At 40.0% G+C, this 21,451-nt stretch overlaps 1 long non-coding RNA gene across 1 annotated transcript; it reads right to left on the bottom strand.

The window, feature by feature from the left end:
* Positions 1 to 518: 518 nt before the first annotated feature.
* LOC129735445 (uncharacterized) lies at positions 519 to 3,966 on the bottom strand. Its single transcript, XR_008731095.1, has 2 exons — positions 3,834 to 3,966; positions 519 to 1,062 (listed from the first exon to the last, which is right to left on the bottom strand). It is a non-coding gene; the product is annotated as an uncharacterized LOC129735445 (long non-coding RNA).
* Between the last annotated feature and the right edge of the window lie 17,485 nt (positions 3,967 to 21,451).

Genomic DNA, 21,451 nt, shown 5'->3' with positions numbered 1-21,451 from the left:
AGGTTTTACACAATTACTTTACAGAGAACCGTGCTTATAAATACCGCGTAATCGCTGAAAAGCACTTCCTTGGCTTTTTTGGAGGGTATGTTCTCGGTTTATAAGCGCTAGGTGTTCTAGTTCAGACCCCAAGAGGCGTGTAAGCCTAAGTATGTCTGGTGAGAAATCATCTTTAAAATACTACCAACGTTCAGGACTTTCCATGCCCAAGTTTCATCTCCGGTACTTGAAAGTGACATTTTAAATTCAAAACTAAGGTTGTGAGAGTGAGATTCTGGGAGGGTTTTGTTTTGTTGGTGGTTTTTTTGGTTTTTTTAATGGGAAGAAAAAAGGAAAAGGAAACTCAAATGTATAAAAAACCCAATAAAACCACCTCAAACTCTTCTATATGAAAGGGAAATTCATATAGCCTGCTTCAGTATCCTGCATGTATTGCAAGTTGCTGCTAACAATTTATTTTAGGCACTCTCATAAGCAGAAAATGGTTCTTTGGAAGGAAGGAAAATGAGTCTTTGCCATAAATTATAAATATTTAATATTTAGACAACATGAGAGAAACAAGTAAAAATATGCTAATCCAAGTGAGTAAAAAATATACAAGAGAAAGACAAAGAAATACGGAAACATGCTTGCCATAAGTCATGATGGCCAAGTGTGTGGTACACTCATAGCCAGTGCAGATGGATGCTGCTTAATTTGAAGTATTTTCTCCTTTCTGTCATACTGAACTTCTGCAGGAAATCGAGAGATTATGTTCATATAGAGATGGATACAGAAATGTGCCAAGTGTTACAGAATAAGTCATTGGGAGACAGAGAAGAAACAAAAACATATTTTAAAGATATCGTTTAAACCCAAGCCAGTGCTAGATATAACATCGGAGGAATTTGTTTGCTGTGAGCCAGTGGGACACCGTACCGTTGGTTTCTATCGCTATTGTTGCAGATCTTGTCAAATAAGAGCTGGTGCAGTCCTCTACCTGCTTGTAATTTTCCCAGGAGGCTGAAATCAGGAAGCATGGCCAGCATTAATCCAGCTTCTTAGAACCCTGACATGGTGAAACTGAGAATAAACAATAGACATAAGAATAAATGTCTACAACATCACAGATAAATCACCAGTAAAAAGAGCAGCATAGAAGAAAACTTTTAACACTTTTCTAATCCAGGAGCTAAATGCCTTCACATGTGTTCTTCACCTATGAGCTACAGCTGATGTAAAGCAAAAATTTTCTTTACAGCATTATTAGAAAAGGAATAAGAAGTCCTGCCTGCTTCCATTTTTCAGCAGAATGATGAATTTGTTTTCTGGTGACTCGCACATCATCTTTCATTTTCTTTTGTCAGTATTAAACTTAATTATTTGGGTCAGAAAAGCCAGGCAATTTCTAAGTTCTTACTGTTCTTCACAAAGAGCAACATAAACATGTGTGATGTGTATATATGTATGTACGTATACATCTGTGTGGCTTTCCAGTTTTTTTGCAAGGAAAGTCCATGATTTTAGAAAGAAGCAACAACATCAAAACAAAGCCAAGATGTTTCATGGAGCTAGACCCCAATGAACTCATACCACCAGTTAGTATGATATTCTGGGAGGCTGATGCAGTTGAAAAAAGATGTTTAAGAGAGCTGGCAGGTCCTCCAAGTAGTAATGTTAAGGGTGTAAGTAACTGAACAATCCATGCAGAAGAGGTAAGGGGCACAGTAAAAGATCAGCCTGGCTGTTACAAGCTCTTCCTGAACCTCAGATGGGAATGAAGCATGCGGAAAAGAGAAGCTCGGTCAGGTTACTTGGGAGAGCTATGAAAGTGTAGTCAGATTGTGCAGGGATGAAATCAGAAAAGGCAGCAGAAAATGAGATGCAACTAGCAAGGGATATCAGGAGTAACCTGAAATCGTTAAGTACATTACCAGAAATGGAACAGAATCAAGCAAATGATTACTCCAGTATCAAGCAGAACTGGAAAGTTTTTGACAGATAACACTGAGAAAGCCAAGCTTCTTAATATTTTTGCATCTAATTTTGATTTTTTTTAAAAAAAGCAGGCATTATTGATACTTGGGAAAACAGATGGATATCAGACTTGACTCAAAAAACCAAGTGAGAAATTATCCAGACAAAATTTGCTGCTTTTCCATCAGCTGGACTTAAAGGACTGGCTGGTGAAATCTCAGTTACTAGTGGTTATCTGTGAGAGTTCACAGTGGAGGGATATTACAGGACAGAAAGGGACAAAGAATATTGTTGAAAGGAAAGAAGGAAATAGGGAGTTGTATACCAATCTAATTTCAGTGCCCAGAAAAGATACTGGAGCAAGTAAACAAGCTATTTTTAAGAACTTGTAACAAGAAACAGCCAACATAGCTTTGTCAAGAACAAAAGATGTCAAACAAATCTATTCTCTCTTGCAACAAACTAAGAGGAATCGTCAGTGGAGGAGGAACATTGGGTGTCATGTTGGATGTCAGTTTAGTTGGATTTTTGATATGGTTTCATATGATATTCTTCAAGTAAACAAGGGAAACAATGTAGATGAAGGTATTTAGGGAGCTGGTACAAGCACCTTGTTGTCAGAAGGATGTTAATGAACTCAGCGATGGTTTAGAAAACTTGTTTACATAACTGCAGATTTTATCAAACTGGGAGACTTTAGCATGCTGGAAGACAGATGCAGGATTTAGAAGGATTTTCACACGCTAGAGATTGGGTCTGAAAAAAGGAGGATACTATTCAACAGGGATAATTGCACACTACTGGGTGGAGGCAGATATGATCAGCTATACAAACAGGAAGAGGGAACTACTGGGTGTTCTGCAGGGAAAAAAAGCTGCAATTATGTGAAAAAGAAAAAAAGAAAGAAAAAAGAAAAATCACAATCTGTACAAAGGGGATAATGTCAGAGAGGTGCAGTGAGAAAGTCAAATCACATAAAAAAATACAGAAAGAGAAGCACAAACATTTTGTGAAATAGCCTGATTTACACAGCCCTAGAAAAGCTCAGTAGCTGTGGTCTGTCTGGCTTCAGTAAATGTAGCCCATGAAGAGAGCAGAAAAGAACATTCATATCTATAAAATATCCCCTATAAGGGAATTCTAAAAGAACCCAACAGGGATTTAGGTTGAAGGGGGTAAAGCAGAAGAAGAGAAAATAGCATACATAGCTATACAGTACAGATAGGAATGTGTATTAAATATGTGAAAGATTGCTGTAAAGAGAAAAGGATGGATTTGCTCTCTGGTTCCATAGTGGATGAGTCAAGAAAGAACAGGTTTAAAACAGAGCAAGAAAGACTTGAACATACAAGTTATGAGGATAGGGAAGAAGATGGGCTGGGTGGTTGTGCAGCTTCCAACCTCAGACGCTTCAAGAAAAGCTGGGCACCACTGGTCAGAGCTGGCACAGGTAGACTGGCCCTCACATGGAGGGTGGACTCAGTCACCTTTCCATGGTCCCTTGCCAGCAATACGATGCAATGAATGCAAGCTATCTTTAAGGCCATTGGAAAGTATCAGCTTCCTCAGAGAAAGGATTTTATTGTTTCTGCAATGAGCATGCCACTAGCTTCTAAAAATGAATTGTTTCAGTAAGAATTTTAAACTTCCTATTTTCTGAGTCCTCCTTCTTTCAAGCTGTCACAATATGGTTGTCCTATGTAACTAAGTATATTATAGATACATGAGAGGATGCACAGTTTCACTACCTGAGGGGAGCCGTAATTCAGACATAAATAGGTCTGCCTTCTACTCTCAGTTATGTGAATTCAACAGATATTGTAGATTTTTATCTGACAGCAAGTTAACATTCTGTTCTTTCCCAAGAATTAATCTACCTTTTCCAGAACAGCCTCAGAAGTCCTTCAAGACCTGAAGTGTGACAATGACATATTCTTTTAATAACTTTTTTCTTTTTTTTTTTCTTTTCTGCTTGCTTGTAGGAAATGCCATCACCTCCTTCACAATTTTTAAACTGTGTAGATTAAGAAGAGGAATAATTACAGATGACAAGTGTAAAGAACACTCACTGTGACTATATTAAGTAAAAATATTCAGACATTCTATATGTTTCCTATAATCCTATAACATTACAGGATATACATAAGGTGTTTCAACATGCATGTAGGAACTGGTAACACTGAAAGAAAAGGAGTTAATATTATTTTCATTTGCATCTCTCAAACCTGAAAATAAATTCTCTGAGGTACGGGAAGCTCACAGAAATAAGTGGGAACAGAATATTGGCCACACAACTTGTTAAAATATTTTGCTGTATTAGTTAGGAATTGATTTGTAGGGGAAAAGCAGTGAGGAACCAATTTCAGGTAAGATGGACTTAAGCTATGGGTAATCTTTTGCCTTTGGATGGATAGTGATTAAAATTGCACCAGCAAGGGAAAACAGTTTTGTTTTATCTGGTTTTCTATTATCTAAAGTGAATGCTTCCTGCAGAGTGATAAGCAAAAAGAACAAAATGCTTACCCCCAGAATGTTTGGGACAAAAATTTGCAATAGATTTGTAATACCAAAAAAGATAAAATATGAGATGATAAGGGGGCTCTTTTCCCTGCATCTGTCAAGTTCTCTGGAGCTTCAGGCTGCCCCTTGGTTGAATAAATAATATGCAGGGCTGGACAGAAAATGTTTTTTCCTTCCCTACAACTTTTCCATTTCTATGGTATTTTTTCCATAGCTGAAATATCAAAATCCTGAACATGTTCATATGCGGACTGAGTAAAACTGTTTCAGTAAATGGAAATGTTTTGATTCAGTATGTATAACTCCTCTGTTTTGACCCTTTTTTTTCCTCATAAATTGCATTGTATTTGAATTGAAATATGGTGAATCAAACATTTTCAGAACTTTTAGCTCTAAATATCCTATTTTGAGAGTTAAAATAGCCAACCTTAGGGTTTTTTTTTCTTTGGATCTAGGAATGGCAGAAAAATCATCCCTTTACTGGAGGCAATTTCAGTGAAGCACAACTACTTGTGTGAACATAGTAGGAAGCTTTCCAACTAGTTTAAAGTCCATGAATAAAATGGGAGAAAACATTTTATGGAATGGATATGAACATGAGTTTTGAAATAAAGCAGCAGCACCAGAAAACAAAACTTCTCCTTTTGGGTTACAATAATCTGGATCAGTGATTTGTATTAGGGGGCCAAATGCAAAAGCTGTTATGCACGTGCTAAGTCACCGATCCTGATGCATCAACAAATATTTTAGCAATGTATTTGACCCAAATTCCAATGAATTTTGCAGCAGTTAAAATTCACGATTAATTGTTCTCATTCGGTTGAGGCACGCCACAAAACAGTATGGAAGGTGGTATGACTTACCCCTTTTCCCTTAATGCAGTTGATTTCTCTGCATACCTAGGTAAGGATGGATCTCTTCAAGGGATACTGCAAGTGTCATCCAACAGGAGGGTAATGAATGGTTGAGCTTTTTAGTTACCACAGAGGAACTGTTCTGGCTCCAGGTTCACATTCTGGCAAACAAAAGCATAGTCTCCTTTAATGTACTAACATTGTTCCTTTGGATGCTCTTTAAAAGTGGAAAAGAAATTCAAGTAAAATAGAGCACCCTCTTCCCTAAGGTGCTAATAATCCCTGCCTTTGAATTCAGCGGTTGGAGCCAATGCTGCCATATCCGTGCCACTGGGGCTTATCCAGCTGTCCGGGAGGATCACTGCCCAGTTCAGTCCCAGGCATGCAGCAGGAGGTCTGTCTGGCAAGGTTTGACAGCTCTGTGGGTGGTTAACAAAAAATAAAAATTGAGCTCTTCTGTCTGTGCAAAAGCTTGCAGAAAATGAACAAATTTAAGCAAGTGCACTGCTCTCTCCCAAATTTTTTAGGCAATCTGGCATGGTCATACAGGTACTTGTGAGGGGTGAATTTCTCTCCTATGCAGCCTTTGGAACTCGTGATCCCACAGCTTCCAAATCCAGTATGGTTTCTGTCATGCCACTGAACGGAGCACTTCTGCCACGGGATTTGCCAGTTGCTACCAATAACTCCTTGACATTTTCTTTTGTCTCCCCGCTTCACCAGCGCCTGCTGGCAGCCTCCTGTGGCCCCTCAGCTCTGCTGGGGCTGGAGGAAGGCAAAAGGGAGGCAAGACACAGAGAGATTGAGGCAGTGAGGGGGAGCCCAGCTGGTGAGTGGGAAGGGGGAGCAAGCCAGAAGCTCAAGCTGGCCACTGCCTGGGCTGACTTTGGGGCAGGGCAGCAGCTGTGACCTGAGGGAGCCATGGAAAGGAGTCACTCTGGTTGGCAATGGGATCCCAAATTTGCCATCAAATGAGTCAGGCCTCTGAATTACGGCTGTATAAGTCCTGCTTGTGCTATACCCCGTGGTGAACATGTCCCAGATGAAATGCAGGTGGTAGGGAGTGCCATGGGTGGGTGAGTGGCTAACTGCTAAATAAATGTGCTGCATAAGAATAAAACCAAATTGTGCTTTTCCTGAAGCTGGGTGTTATCAGGGTGTTTGAACCAGGCTGCTATGTCTTTCAATTAGCACCCTAAGACCCAAAGAAGAATTAACTGATAATAACAGCGTTAAAGCACTCTTGAAAGTTTAGTTTCAAGTCAAACATTGTTTGGCATGACGTGACTGACCACGTACACCCTGAGAGGCCACTGCAGGCATGAATAATATAATAAATGCCATTCTTCGTGTGAACAGCACTTATTTCCATTTCAGTGCAATGAAACCTGAGATGCCAAAGTGGTTAATCCTGTTTAGTGCTACCGTCAAGTCAGAGATCTGTCAGCGTTGTGTTTTCAAATGATGACAGAGGCAGTTTGCTTGCAGCTCCGGGCTTGCGAGCTCACAAGCACCAGCAGCTTCTGTTTTCCTTAAAATGATATTCTTTGTAAAGAGAATAGCTTGGTTAAAATAGAATACATAAAGCGCTATTTAATTTATTCAGTTTCTCAATCACTTGTCGTTTAGTTCATTCAGCTATATTAGGAATAACGCTTCTGCCCATGAGGGTGCTCAACACCCACCTTTGGAGCAACGCAGGCGCCGGTGGTGGTGGTGGGGGGTCTCTGCCAGGCACAGCCTTTCTCAGCTTTCTGGGGACAGAGCCCCACCGAGCGCAGAAGACCCCAGGGTGTACTCTTGCTGCTGGAAGGTGTGGAAGGAGAGCGAGAGGGCAGGTGGCTGGGGAAAGGCTGTAGGACAAGGGCCAGGAGCACAAGCGGTGGCTGCCAGCACCTCTGTCTTTCCCTTTCTGGAAGGTAAGAGTAGTCACCTCCTGCCACCCGTCCCTGTCCTTTGGGCTTGCACCTCATCTGCACAGTGACAAGACCGAGCCAGGGAGGGACAGGGAATGTCTCAAGCTGTGGAGCAGAATAACAGAGCCAAATGGAGCATTCTTATTAATATTCATAAGTAAGGATTATTTTTCCCAGGGCAACTGTTTGAATTAACAATAGACAGCCCTGAATCAGCAGTACATAGAGGTAATGTTTTTTTTTTTTTTCTCTGTGTCAAAACATTACTGTTAAATACTTTGAACATATATATAGTTTAGTTTGTTAGTGTAAGAAACGATGTTACAGCCATTGAAGTATTTCTTAAAAAGATACAAAAATTATGTGCTTTTCCATTCTCATACATATACACCACCTTACCTTCAGCTTTCAGCATTTGGGTGAAGAAAATGAAGTGTTTCAACTATTTTAGCTAGCTTTCCATTTTAACAAGATTTACTCTTGTTACATAGTTAAAAAAACAATAACAAGATTTTCTCTTGTGTAACATTTTTTTAATATGTAAATGTTCTTCATTAAAAATATAAGAATATGAGTAAAATTTAGGTGTGAAGGAGGGTAGAGACAGTAAGAAAATGTCAGAATAGCCCTACACCATTTCTGTTCTACCTCCCGGTAGTAAAGATGAAGTTTGAGGAACTGGAGGGAGAGGTGTTGAAACAGCAGGATAAAGTGAAGGACAAGTCCTCACGGTTAAATGGTACATTCAGAGAGTTTTGAAATGAATGGTGGAACTGCTAAAATAATATGCTCTCACTCTTAGGCAAAACAAAGAGATAACTTCTCAGGACCTTGGTAGGAATACTTTTTCTGCCTAAGGGTTTTTTCCAAATGTTTCTCAACAAGGGGTCAAAGATGCCACTGGTCCCTAAGGCAAATCATACCACACTGGAATTGTCTCTGTAAAAGGATTATTATCAAGCTAGGCCTACAAGCAACACAAAAATAACAGTGACTATATGCAAGCATTATTTAAATCAGAGTTGTATTTTCTATTGTGTTTAGTTTTATTCTTTCTGTCTCAAAACAATGCAAATCAAATTATTTCAAAAACAGATGATGAAACAAATTGGGAATTCTCTTGAGTCTTTCATACAAGGAGAGACTATATACATGGGGCTGTTTAATGTAGAGATGAATGAGGGGCAATAAATAAATACTAAAAAGAAAATAAATACAAAGAATGTAAACTTATATAGTCTTTTGTTCCAAGCGTAAGAACATACACTGAACTTGAATATCAGGAAATGTGAAGAGTTAAGGTAGAATAATTCTGAAAACCCTTACCACAATATAAAGTTGCTATCAAGAATTAAGAGGATATCACAAAGGAATAGACCTGTAGAGGTTAAAATAGTCCTGACCATGATTTATGGTGATAATAATAGAGATAATTTTAAATAGGGAGCATCCCTTCAGGTTTTTCTTTTGCAGCTGACAGCTGTTGAGGTTAAGAAAGAAAATTCTTTTTTTTTGCCTGTAACAATTACTTGTTCCTTTTTTTGCAATCAGTTGGGTTGTCATTGTTAAAGGAAAGTCATGGGACTGCATGAAACTCTGATCTTATAAAGTACAAAAATTCCTTTGTTCTTAAAGATGAAAAACTGTCATGACCAAAATACCAGCTGAACAGGAGGCAGGGAAGGAGAATCATATTTCTAATGGAAACACCAGGGACGTAAAGAAAATTAGTTGCATAAGAAGTAAGATACCAAATATCTGAATTATCAGAGTATAGTGTTTTTCTTTCTAGTAGTTCTTTTTTTGTGAGTGTAACTTCTTGCCCACTTGGCATTAACAGCTTTTTCTTTATTCTTTCACTATGTCTTTATTCTTGTGCTATGTCTTTACTCTTGTTCAGTTGCTTGTGAAATCATTCCCAAAATAACTGCACAAAGTGAGCTCTAATGGAGAAATTCTCATGTATTCAAAATAAAGGAGGATATAAGCACAGTGACAGAGCCAAAACCTTTTCAAATTAAGCCCTCTGTGCTTGCACCCAGTTGTTGGTGCAAAGGCTGATGTTCCCATCACAAGTGGAGTATTTCTATACATGCAATAAGGATCCTTCAGCTCCACTACTGACTGTGCTTGGGTAGAGAATTCTTTACAACAGGATACTGCTGCCGCCTGGGAGAGCAGCAGTGCTATATAGATATGTACATATCAGATATATGTATACGCAGTGTAACACATACTTTTTATGTATGTAAATTATATATAAAATTGGAGGGAGCTGCGAGATTGGAATTGGAAATGGCTGGAAGGCAAAATGGAAACTGAGAAACGGAGAAAGTACAGTACGAGTACACCATGTGACCATGTAATCTGACATGAAATAAGATGCAATACCAGTTCTGCAGTGCTAAATCTGTGCTCCACTCCGGGTGGCGTTACCTGGTGTGTGCAGCCCGTCGGAGGCTGTTAGCCACTTTTGCCTGTTATGGCAAACTGTATGAGCTGCATGAGTATCAAAGCACCCCTAAACTATAACTACCTGCTGGTCAGTGCTCTCCTCTCCAGATGGGAGCTCCAGCTAGGATCTGGACCCACTGATCTGGCATTTCTTTGTGTATATGAGAGGAGTTTTGCCCATTGCTTGTTTAAAGTACCCCAACCTCTTAAAAGGAATGTGAAGTATTAGCCCCTTGGCCCCAAGCTGGTCAGAAATGCCTCAGTGTCATTAGTCTTGCCAGCCACCTGTGTAAAACTGTCTTAGCGGGAGCTGAGCATGTCTGAACACAGTTTGGACATTTTTGTGCTAGAAATTGTCTAATCCAGTCAAGAGGCAGTGTACTGAAGGGGTTCCTGCTGACTGAAGTGGCAGGTGTGATCCTATACCTGTTACAGGTCTTTTCTTACCTCTGTGGAACACACGGAGTTAATTTCTGCACGTCTTCTTACTCAGATTAAAGATGCCAGTAGCTAAGGAAGGAAAAATGATTTACCTTCAAATAGTTCAGCTGACCTTACACATATATCACTTTACAGGATTTAATTTTTCAAAAGAGTCTATTGTTTCAACACCATTACCTCCACTTTAAGCAAAGACAATTACAGGGCATTTATTTATACACCAGAGACACATTGCTTAGATTCTTACATTCTTTTCACCTGAAATAGTGCTGTCACAAAACACTTGTTTGTCTCAAGCAAATATTTTTTCTCTCAAAGTTGTACTTAGAAATACTCAAATGTCTTTTTATTTGCACAAGACAAAGACTTTTTTTACTGACTGTGACAACTTAAGAACAAGTTGCAGTAATATACTGACAAGACATGGATTGCTTAGCTAATGTCATACCGTTGCACGGACAGACTTTGTTTGAGGGTTGATGGGGTTTCTCCCTCTCTTAGTTGGGCTAAAAATTATCTTTCTGTCAGACTGCTCATGTAAACAAATAGCAAATGACTAATGTCCTACTTACAACAGCTTTGTCACAAGGAAAAATATAGTTATTTTGGATTTCCAAAATATTTCATAAAACTTTCCACTCCTCCCCAGTCCCCTGCCACCAGCACTGCTATAAATAGTGAATGTGTATGGCCACCTAAATAATTTGAAGATTAAAAACCCCACTGTTTTGTTTGTGGTTTTTTTGTTACAAAGTGGCATGTTTCCGTGTGTGGAACAGGGCTTTCTATGCCCCTGACTTGCGTTCACAGTGGACCTTTGCAGTTCATTGCACCATTGCTGTATTCGTGCCATCTACCACTCTTTTGGCCATGGCCAGCTAGCTGTGGTGATGCTCTGATCAGACACACCACAGCAGCAGAGTTACAGTACCCTCTTAATTCATAATGTTTGGCTAACAGCTGTCCCTTAAATACATTTATAAAATCCCACATATGGTGGAAGTGTGCCAGGATATTAGCCCATAGAAATCATGGGGACAGTAATCAATTTTTCTTGTGGACCTGAGCCCACATTTTGGGGTGTTTTATGCTTCCAGCTGGAAAGAGCCCACCACAGAATAGCATATATCTGTGATTTATCTGGTTGACTTTTCTCATCTGAGCCAATAAAGGAGGGATGTTGAAGGACAGAGAGCTAGCTGTAATGCCCAAGTAGTGCTTCTGAGATCATGGGTTAGGAAAACAGTAATGCCACTGCACTGTCCCCATCCATGTATCACTACTCCGTCCAGTCCTGGTCACAGGAAACTCCTTTTGAAGACAGAAAGTTTTCACTACTGAAGAGACTGTAACTCAGTTTATTTCAGTACACAAAGTCAGGAACATTTATTTTTGATGTTTCTTGATGTTCGCTCAGTAATAAAACATCCTTTGCAAAATGATGCCCTAGAATTTTTTGTTAGGCCAAGTTTAATAAATTGACATTCCAAGATGCCTGAGGCATTTTGAGAAATGACTACTGCATAAAGATGACACAAAGAAGTGATGGTTTCTGTTCTTTGGGTTATAATTAAACTCCTGTACTGCCCTTTAATGAAATCTGCTCTTTTGTGCACATTTTCAGTGCTTCAGTAGCTTTAGGAAAAAATGTTCTAAAGAAAACATAGCAGTAGGACATAAAATTGCATTAGTCTGAAAAGGCAAAGTAGCTATGAAGGAAGTGGGAAGGTAAACACTAAACCTGAAGATTGGGCTACAAGCTCTTGTGAGAGGGTGCACGGTCCAGCAGAAGAAAGAAGCAGCAGACTGAATGGAATCAAAAGGAACTGCTGTTCTCGTTTTGCAGCTTTGGAAATCCACCGCTTTAGCTTTACACATGCTAAAAAAAAAAAGAGGTAAACTAGGACCAAAATGAAAATCAGATACCAAATTCGATTAAAGGATGCTTATATTCCGACAAAGATATATTCACAGGGAGAATAATAGGATTCAGCCCATATTAATTTTCTCTCGTGAGTCAGGACTATGGTAGCATGGCCTCAAATAACATTGAATCTGAATCATATTGCTCTGAACAACTCCCACGTAATATCAGCCCTGACATGCACGATGTTACAGGTCCCAGTGACCCCACCTTCGGTCTATCTTCAGTCTGAGTATAAGCAAACCCATAAAAAAGGCAGATTTATACATGGTTTTAATTTGTTTGTTTTTTCTTTTAGCTACATTTGAAGTTTATGCACCACAGCAGATTTATATAAATATCAACAATTTTATTATATTTATCAAGACACTTCATGTTTTCATTAGATAGTGTGTGTACAACGATGTGCTGCATTAATTCTTAGGGTTGAAAAATTATTATACTGACTGTTAAATTACATGGCTAGCCAGTATGTGGGGCTTTGTTGTGTATTTCCACTAGGAAGAAAGCTAATTACATCAGTCATTGATTCCATGAGTATTTCTTCGGTTCAGTACAGAGACTTTTTGCATATCCGTGTTGCCCTAAACACAGGAGTCGTCAAATAGGAGGAAGGTCTCCTCCACAGTTCCAAGCCTGCCTTTCCCAAAAGCAACCTGATAAAGCCTCCTGGCTCTATCATGCGCCAGTGTTTCTTTTACTGTCCCCTAGTTCTACATGGGCTTTTCAGCTGCCATCACCAGTCTCAGCAGAATACAATGCCTTATGTCTGGCTCTGTCCTTCAGTGGTGCCTCCAGTTCTGAAGCTACTCTTATGCAAATAAGTTTCTTTCAACTCTGTGCATCATACCCAACATATTCAAATAAATCTGCAACCCCCAGACAAAGATATACCTGTTCAGAGCTATTAATGTCATCTATAACCCAGAATTCTTAACAACGACTTTAAATCCAGCATTGTGCAGATTAACTGGGACATTTATTACTACAGGCTGACTGACTTCTCCATGTTCAGCACCTCCTACATACTTTCTTCCCTCTGTTCACATAGCAATATATTACAGAATAACAATGCTTAAAATTTTAACATATACTTGATTTGGCCACTTTAGTTCTCACAGGAGTCAAAAGTTAGAAAATGCTTCAAAAATGAACTAAATTTGACAATCTTTCTTTAACGGCTTTTAGACTATTTTACTACATCACCACAAAATCCCTCCAGAATGCAAGAAGCTAATGCAAAATGAATGTTCCATTGAAGGTGCAATTACAATTGCTAAAAGTAAGGCATGAAAGAGAGCATCAGAAACATCAATCAATGTATAACTCAAGTCAAATAGAAAGAAATCTTCCTGTTTATGGGAAAAAATGACAGACATAAAATGAAAATTTCTCCACATTGGTTGTGCTAAACATAAAAGAAAGCTCCAGAACTGTAATAATACTACTACTAACAATAATTATAATAACAACAACAATAATAACAAAAATAATAGTAGGGAGCTAAGGTGCTGAAAAGGGCTTAGCAGCTACCTAGAAACATTCCAACCTCATCAAAATTACCAGGAGCAAAAATTTTAATTCAAACCATCATAATGCAACCGCGGCAGTAATTTTTAACTTTTTAAGCAAAGAAAAATAGTTGGGAGAATCAAACAAGCCGTATTTCAGAGGGCAGGTCTGCATAAGGGAGTCACCATGGCAGAAACTTCAATAGCCACTGCCTTTAGGTACAAAATACAAGACAACATATAGTGCAGAATCCTGTTGAGCAAATGCTGAAGGAGGTTTCACATATGACATGGGCAGAACCTTTCACAGCTTTTTACACTGAGGTGGACTGAAGCTGGATCTTCCATGAAATGGGCACACAATATAAGGAATGTGAATCAGGCTGATGGTGTTTGCAAAGTTACTAAGCATTTTCAATATGCTGTATGCAGTGAATCAGCAAAACAATGGAAAAGCAGAAAACTGAGGAAGATGCATATGATACTGGCATGAAATAAATAAGGTGCAATCTATGCAAACTGTGTAGCTAAAAGGTTCATCCAACACATGGTTTTCCATGAGAAGGGCACCATCAAAAGTGACACCTAAGATTTTCGACCCAGTATTTAACATGACTCCATATGAAGAAAAGAAAAGCAAAGCAAAGAGAAGGTAGCCTTATAAAAAATATCCTGATCCAACAACATTTCTGTTTTCCTGCAGTCGAGGACAAGATGGCTCAGAAATGTTCATCTACCAGCATCACTTTGGCATTCCTCCCAGAACTTTCAGAGTCCACTTGGCAGAAAATATGAAGCTGAATAATTTTAGTATACTCAACATCTCTCATCCCATGGTTCACAGCCACCTTCGTGGAAGCTATGCTTAAGCTTAAGGTGTGTAACCACCAGCACCCTCTGTATTTCAGCTTCCTCAGTGAAGAAGAGGAATCACTGACAGACTCTGTGGCTACTGCTTTGCACGGCAGGCTAAGATAAGCGTTAAACAGCCTGAATCATGCATGTGTGAGTGCAAAGAGGAAGGAATACCATTGTGGTTTAACCCCGGCTGGCAACCAAGCATCACACAGCTGTTCACTCACTCCCCCTCATGCAGGGGGATGGGGAGGAGAATCGGAAAGGAATGTAAAACTTGAGGGTTGAGATGAGAACAATTTAGGGGACAGGTAAAGCAAAAGCTGTGCATGCAAGCAAAGCAAAACAAGGAATTCATTCACCACTTCCCATGGGCAGGCAGGTGTTCAGCCATCCCCAGGGAAGCCGGGCTCCATCGTGTGTAATGGTTACTTGGGAACACAAACGCCATAATGCCAGATGTCCCCCCCTTTCTTCTTCCCCCAGTTTATATACTCAGCATGACATCATACGGCATGGAATATCCCTTTGGCTAGTTTGGGTCACCTGTCCTGGCTGTGTCCCCTCCCAATTTCCCGTGTCCCTCCAGCCCTCTTGCTGGCAGGGGCCAAAAAAATGAGAAGTCCTTGATTTAGTATAAACATCACCCAGCAACAATGAAAAACATCAGTGTGCTGTCAGCATTATTCTCACACCAAATCCAAAACACAGCACTGCACTGGTGACTAAGAAGAAAATTAACTTTATCCCAGCTGAAACCAGGACAGATACACATATGTCACACCAGAAACAGTGACTCTGATCATTTGACCTTGATAATGAATGCTAGGGAGGATTATGATCAATACAAACAGTACCAAGAATGCAGAGACCTCCAGCTTTTTAAATAAGAGATCATGATCAGCAATATCAGTATCAATTGCAAAGTCCATCATACCCAAATAAATTTACTGATCTTAGAGTAACATGTAGCCAGTACTCAGGACCAGCATGATCTTGGTTCTTCAGCAAAACCGAAACTGAGCTTGAAATATAACCCAACTGTAGCAGAGGTCAAGTGCCTCAGGACTGAAGGAGACCTACCCCCCCGCCCAATCCCTCTGAAAATGAGCACGTGGAGAGGTAAAAGTAGTTGGTGAGGACCCCACACTCAAGGTCATAATATTTTTTTCAGAAAAGGTCACACGTCTTCCTTCCTTGGGCAAGGCATGACAGCAGGCGTGCCAGCCTTGGCAATACTGCCTTGTCTAACTGGCACGGTGGTAACAGACCAGGGTTAGAATTAGGAAATCCAGAATATCCAAAACATCTTCGTCAGAGACCAGATTAAACCCAGGAAAAGGAAGAAGTCTGTTGTAACTTTTGGCTTCTCATGATAACCAGGTAAGTTAGTCCATGCTTTGTATTTCCTCAGTGAGTCCTTTCTGCTCTTCGATCTGTCTATGCTGTTCGTTGAGATTTAGACCCTTTTTGTGATGCTAGTTTGCATGATTTTCTGTTTCTCTCACACAAAAACTCTTCCTTTACTGCTCTTCGCCCAAGAAGATATCCTCACCTTGTTCATGCTGCAGGAGAACCCTCACACCAGGGTGGGCAGTATGCATTCCCCACCGTGGGATCAGGTCCTGCATGTGCAGAAATTTGCACCAAGATCCTCCTCAGGAACGAAACTGAGTGTTGTATCAGGACTTCCCCCTGCACACCTCAGCCAAGGTTTATAAAATGGCATTTCAGCAGCTTCTGTTTCTCTGAATATTAATTTCCTCGTCTTTCCATATGACCTGCTTAAGGGGATCAGTTAAGATATTGAATCTGTTCAATTTAGAAAGTCTTCCTTCTCAAAATTAAGGATAGCTGTGGCACAGAAACTCCTTGTGTGATTCCTGGGGTGTGCGTCAGACAATCGTACCATGGCCAGTACCTGGGGCACATCCAGACTGTTTCCAGAGCTAGCCTACAAGAAAGTCAAGTGGATGCTTTCTCAGAAGATGTCCATATGCTAGATGGAGTAGATTTTAAACTGAGTTTAATACCACTGCTCTCCCCTGTGATTAAATAATACAACTTTAAAAATAAAGTAATGGTCACAAAAAGAAAATAGTTTGGGAAAAGAGGAAACTAAGCAAAAAGGAACTTAAAGGAAATGTTCTAAGGAAGTTGATGGCTTCCATATAGTCAATGCTTAAAAAATTTCAAAGCTGAAAAGCACTTTGCAGGCCTCAATGCTAGGTAAATAACATGGCAATGCTCCTTTTTTTTCATAACAGTTTGGAAGATCTAATCATCAGTAGAAGGACAACAGAGTTGTGTTATTGTTTCACAAACACAAATTATTTGAAGAGTTGATGGATGTTTACATATTGGGCGTAATCCACAAGCTACAGGCAAGTCATGGTTAATTCGTATGACGAGGTTTATTTCCTCATTTCACTGTTCAAGACTGTTACAGAGGGTTTGCATGTTTTTATTTCTTTCCACACCTTTCCACCTCCTCACTGCCAGTTTAGGAGCTGTTAGTCTCAGTTCATATTAATTGTGAGAAAATAAAATTCCATCTGTTTCTGTCAGGAAAAGGAAAGATAGGGAAGGGAATGAGAGAATCAACAGAAAATTCCACTCGCTAGACGTTATTTGCTGCTAGCTATTACTTTTCTAAGGGATGCCTTGCTCAGTTGTATTGCACAAAGTACCTACCACTTAGCATATGCACAGTACTTTAATTTTATATATGTCCTTAAATTCAGCACTTCCAAGAATATCATGTCAAGCACTAATCTTCCACTGTTCATCTAAATCCGAAAATATGGCTCCCATGTGCAGACAGTGCCATATAGAACTATTTAACTAATAAGCAGCCTGAAGCCCATTTTTCCCTCACTGGGTTTTCGGCTCCAGACATATTTTTATATAGGAATGTGTAGGAACTCGTGCCAGAGTTGTTGAGCATAATAGCAAAATTCAGGCTTCTGTCTTTGCAATCTGTCTTTCCAATAGCTTTGGAATGGCTTAAAGGTGAACAAATAATGAGAGAGAGAGACAGAGAGCGGGAAGGGGACACACACACTCAGAGAGAAGCAGAGAAAGATTTAGACTAAAAAGCCATTAAGAGTTAAATGATTTGCAGAGAGGAAAGCCTTGAAATTAAATTTCACTCAACTTCAAATAGGAGATTTAAGAGTGGTATGTTAGAAGAGGCTCCTTTCATGAAAATGCAAATAGCAGCAAGCTGTTTTAATTATAGGCTGTAAGTGTTGCATGCTGGGAGACTAGAAAAAAAATGCAGAAGAGAGAAGAACGATAAAACCTTCCCATCACTGTTTTCAGGTCTTTTTCAAACAACAGTAATCTCAATCGAGCAAAATTTTGCACCTACATTATTCTTTTTTTCTAGCTCATTGATGGTTTGGCACATGCATACACTGATGGATTTTCTTCTGCTTGGAAGTATCCCTTCAAGAAGGGTCTTGCAACAGAAAGGACAAGATGCTATCTGCTTCAGAAGTAGAGGTGCAGGCAGGAATCCCACTTTCCTCCTGATCCAGAGACCTGCAACCACTGCTGCCAGTGGCAGGAAGGTTAGAGCCCATAATCCAGCCCCCTGGAAGAAAAAGATGGAAGTATCCAGGTAGGGCAGCTACAGACCACAAACCTTCCCCAGCAAACAAGGTGGATCTTGCCTACAAGCAGCTATACGTAACACAAGTCATTAGTCAATAAAAACAGGGGTTCAGTTTAATGTCCGGTAAAACCAGTGCTTGTTGGCAAGAGGAAAGCATAAAGAAAACATGTCATCAAATACTTTCTAGATAAATGGAATGCAAGTACAAGCAGTTCACCTTAATAGCAAAATTTTTGTCCTTTCCACCTCTTCCCAACAGCTGAGGAATGCAGGTCACAGCCAGCTCTGTCTGAACACCTTGTAGACTTGCCAGCCCCAAAATTCTCATGTCTTCCCTCTTTCAGTGCAAAAAAAATGCCTTCACTTCCATTTTCAAATGGAGAACAAACACAGTCTTTCAGGAATCAAATATATTTTGCATACAAAACAAGTTGCAGGATACATTAGTTAGGTATGTGTGTGATGATGGGTTCTGAGTAACGATCAGATGATAATAGCTCTGAAATATTCAACAGAAAAAAAACCACCTCGATATTTAAAAAATATTAAAGCTTTAAAATGATTGCATTTATGTTTTGAGTCCAACGCTGCTTTCCTAAGGCTTTTTTCGCTTTTCTTCAGTAGATGTCACTGCAGTACAGGATAACTAGTTCCAACACAGTTTTGGGGAAAAGGGTAACATTAGTTTCACCAGGGAGTGTGGTCCACAACTGAGAACTGAAGCCTTATGCTTTCAGATTTTCAGCAGCACTGAGTATCAGTCCTCAATCCAAAATTTTTTCTTAAGCTTTTGCGTCTTGGTTGGGACCAAACACAAGAAACTATTTGCTGTCATGGTCGGATGCAGCTGAAATCACATCATGGAAGCTAATGGGGACTGATCATTCTGAACCAAAACCAGCTTTTGTGCACTTCGCTTATTTTGCTTCTAAGGACTCAAATCACAACCTTCTTTCTGATGCAGTCTCCAATCAAATCCTTAAGCCCGTGTATGCATTATTCTGATGAAGATATGAAGCCTTCTCTCTGCATTTCTTGATATAACTTGAAAGCAAAATGTCTACCAGATTATTTTTTTCATATTTCTGATTTCATGTATTTCACTTTTAAGATGGCTTTGCTGATAATACAGTAAAACAAAATGTTGCTTTTAACCAGGGTCGAGGGGTTTTACTTAAAACAAGAAATCTTCAGACATTAGGCAACAGTGAAAATATTCAAACATAATAAGTTTACTAAGTTGAAAAAATCCATTTTAAAATATTCCTGGAAATACCTGTATGTCAAACACAGAAGGACTGAAGCTATAAAGGGAAAATAACAGAATGTGTGTGAGAAGCAACATCGGAAACTGAGGAGGGTTTTACAAGATTAAAAACATACTTTCAGCAAGCTCATGTACAGTTAAATAAATGCGGTTGCTAACAAAGTCATCAGAAATGACTCCTCCTCTCTTAGTCATTCCTAGAAAACAAACCAGAACCGCAGTCCGTGGCTCCCCAAGCCTAACAACCAAATCCCTTTTCAAAAACAGAAGGGAGAAAGCTTATCTTGGAAACAGGCTTTGTAGCTTCAGGCTCTTTTGCAGACATAATGAATGAAATACTAATGCTGTTCAAGAGCACCTTCATGAGCACGAAAGGTATGAGATCAACAGATCTTTCCCTGGTATGAGAGAAAGCAGAACCCCTTCACCTGAAGAACCTCAGTTGCTGAGTTATTGCGAGGAGTGAGTGGTGTATTTTGATCGAGAGAGATCCTGTCCCAAAGATTTGCAGCGCATGTAAAAACACACGTTTTGAATTTCACAGGAGCCAAGGCTGCCTGCTGGGAACATTACAAGGAACTCACTTAGCCAGTGGGCATTCTGCGCTCGTGTATTCTCTTTTGATTTCTGAGCATGGTTTTATGGAGCACTCTCTGCAAAAACCCAAACTCCAGGTGACAGAAGCACGGAGAAGTGGCAAGGCCTGCACTGAGGAAAAAAAGTATCTACTTCCAAGCAAAGCTCTCACTGAAATAAGTTTTCATGGCTGCTGCTACTTTGCAGAAGCAGCTGGAGAAATAGGAAAGTCCCTAAGACAGAAAGGAACACCATCATCAAGCAGCAGAGCCCTCCAGTGCAGACTGCTGAGGTAAACCTGGTCTCAGCCATTCAGACCGCATTCAAGCTGAAGTCCATCTTAAGCATTAATACAGACATCATCCAACCAGACCTGCCACATGTGATGAAACAGAAAGATCTAAATTTGTTTAGGAATGATGCTGTTAACATCTGTGCCTTCTCTCAGCTAAATCAATCACCTGCTGCCTAATTAACAATGGTTTCTATCAGCCTTTTCACCAGCGTAAATGAACACATTGAACAGGAGAGAGCAGGAATCAGTAGTTCATTTCCCTCTGCCCTCTCCAGAAGAAAGCCCGCACTATTTGCAGATGATCTCTTGAAAGAAAAGTGATAAATGTTTTGAGGGGACTATGCTTTAAAGCCACTTTCTATTGACATGACTGAACAGAATTGAGGACCATTATTTTTACCACCCAAGTTGGAAAATTTTGTCTTACCTTATGCTACATCTTCCTGTCTTGCTGCTTCTACCTGTCTTGTTTCAGAGCTTCAAAATTCACACCCACACCCTTCTTTCCTCCCACTCTCTTTGTCTCTGTAAAAAAAACCCTGTCACCCATGACTTCTTCATATGTCGCTCCTTTCAGCCTCACCAAGTCCTGGATCCTTTTGTTTCTCTTCCCTCTCTTTCAGAGGTCTCTTAAATGTATCTTGCCCCTCAGCTTCATTTCACGGCAGTCACACTGGGCTTCTGCTCTCTCCCTGCCTGTGCTCCTCCCTGGCTACATCCCTTACACTCTTTCTCCATTTTCAGCAGCGTATGACCCTTCTCCACTCCCCCCTATCATTTTCTTGCTGTCTGCTCTCCATGCAGCTGTTCTTCTATTTCAACTCAATGCATTTTTATCTTCACTGTACGCCTTGTAAGTCTGTGCTGATCCATCCATTCTCTTTACTGGAGTCCCACATCTCCCTTCTGGGTTCAGTGGCCATTCCTCCTTCAGTTCACCCTATGCCAAAGCCAACTGTACTGCAATGATTTTCATCAGCCATATTCTCAGGTCTCTGATGTGATGTTCCTCCCTTTTAAACAATGGTCGTGTATCTTTCAGCTTCATACTTAAGGTCTCCTTCCCCCTCATGCTATGTCACCCAGTCTTTCCACAATTTCCAGTTCGTCGATATTTATCAGTATTTGTCTCCCCTCTCTTTTCCTACATTCATTTTCTGTCTGCTTCATTCTTCACCCTTTTCACCCAAGAGCTGTCTTTTGCCGCTACAAGTCTGTTTTTTCCACCTTCAGTTCTTCCAGTTTCCTAGTTAAGTAATTCTC

This window comes from Falco cherrug, chromosome 2, assembly GCF_023634085.1.
Source record: "Falco cherrug isolate bFalChe1 chromosome 2, bFalChe1.pri, whole genome shotgun sequence".
In the NCBI taxonomy this organism is placed as follows: Eukaryota; Metazoa; Chordata; class Aves; order Falconiformes; family Falconidae; genus Falco; species Falco cherrug.
This window is presented reverse-complemented; position numbering and strand designations above follow the sequence as displayed.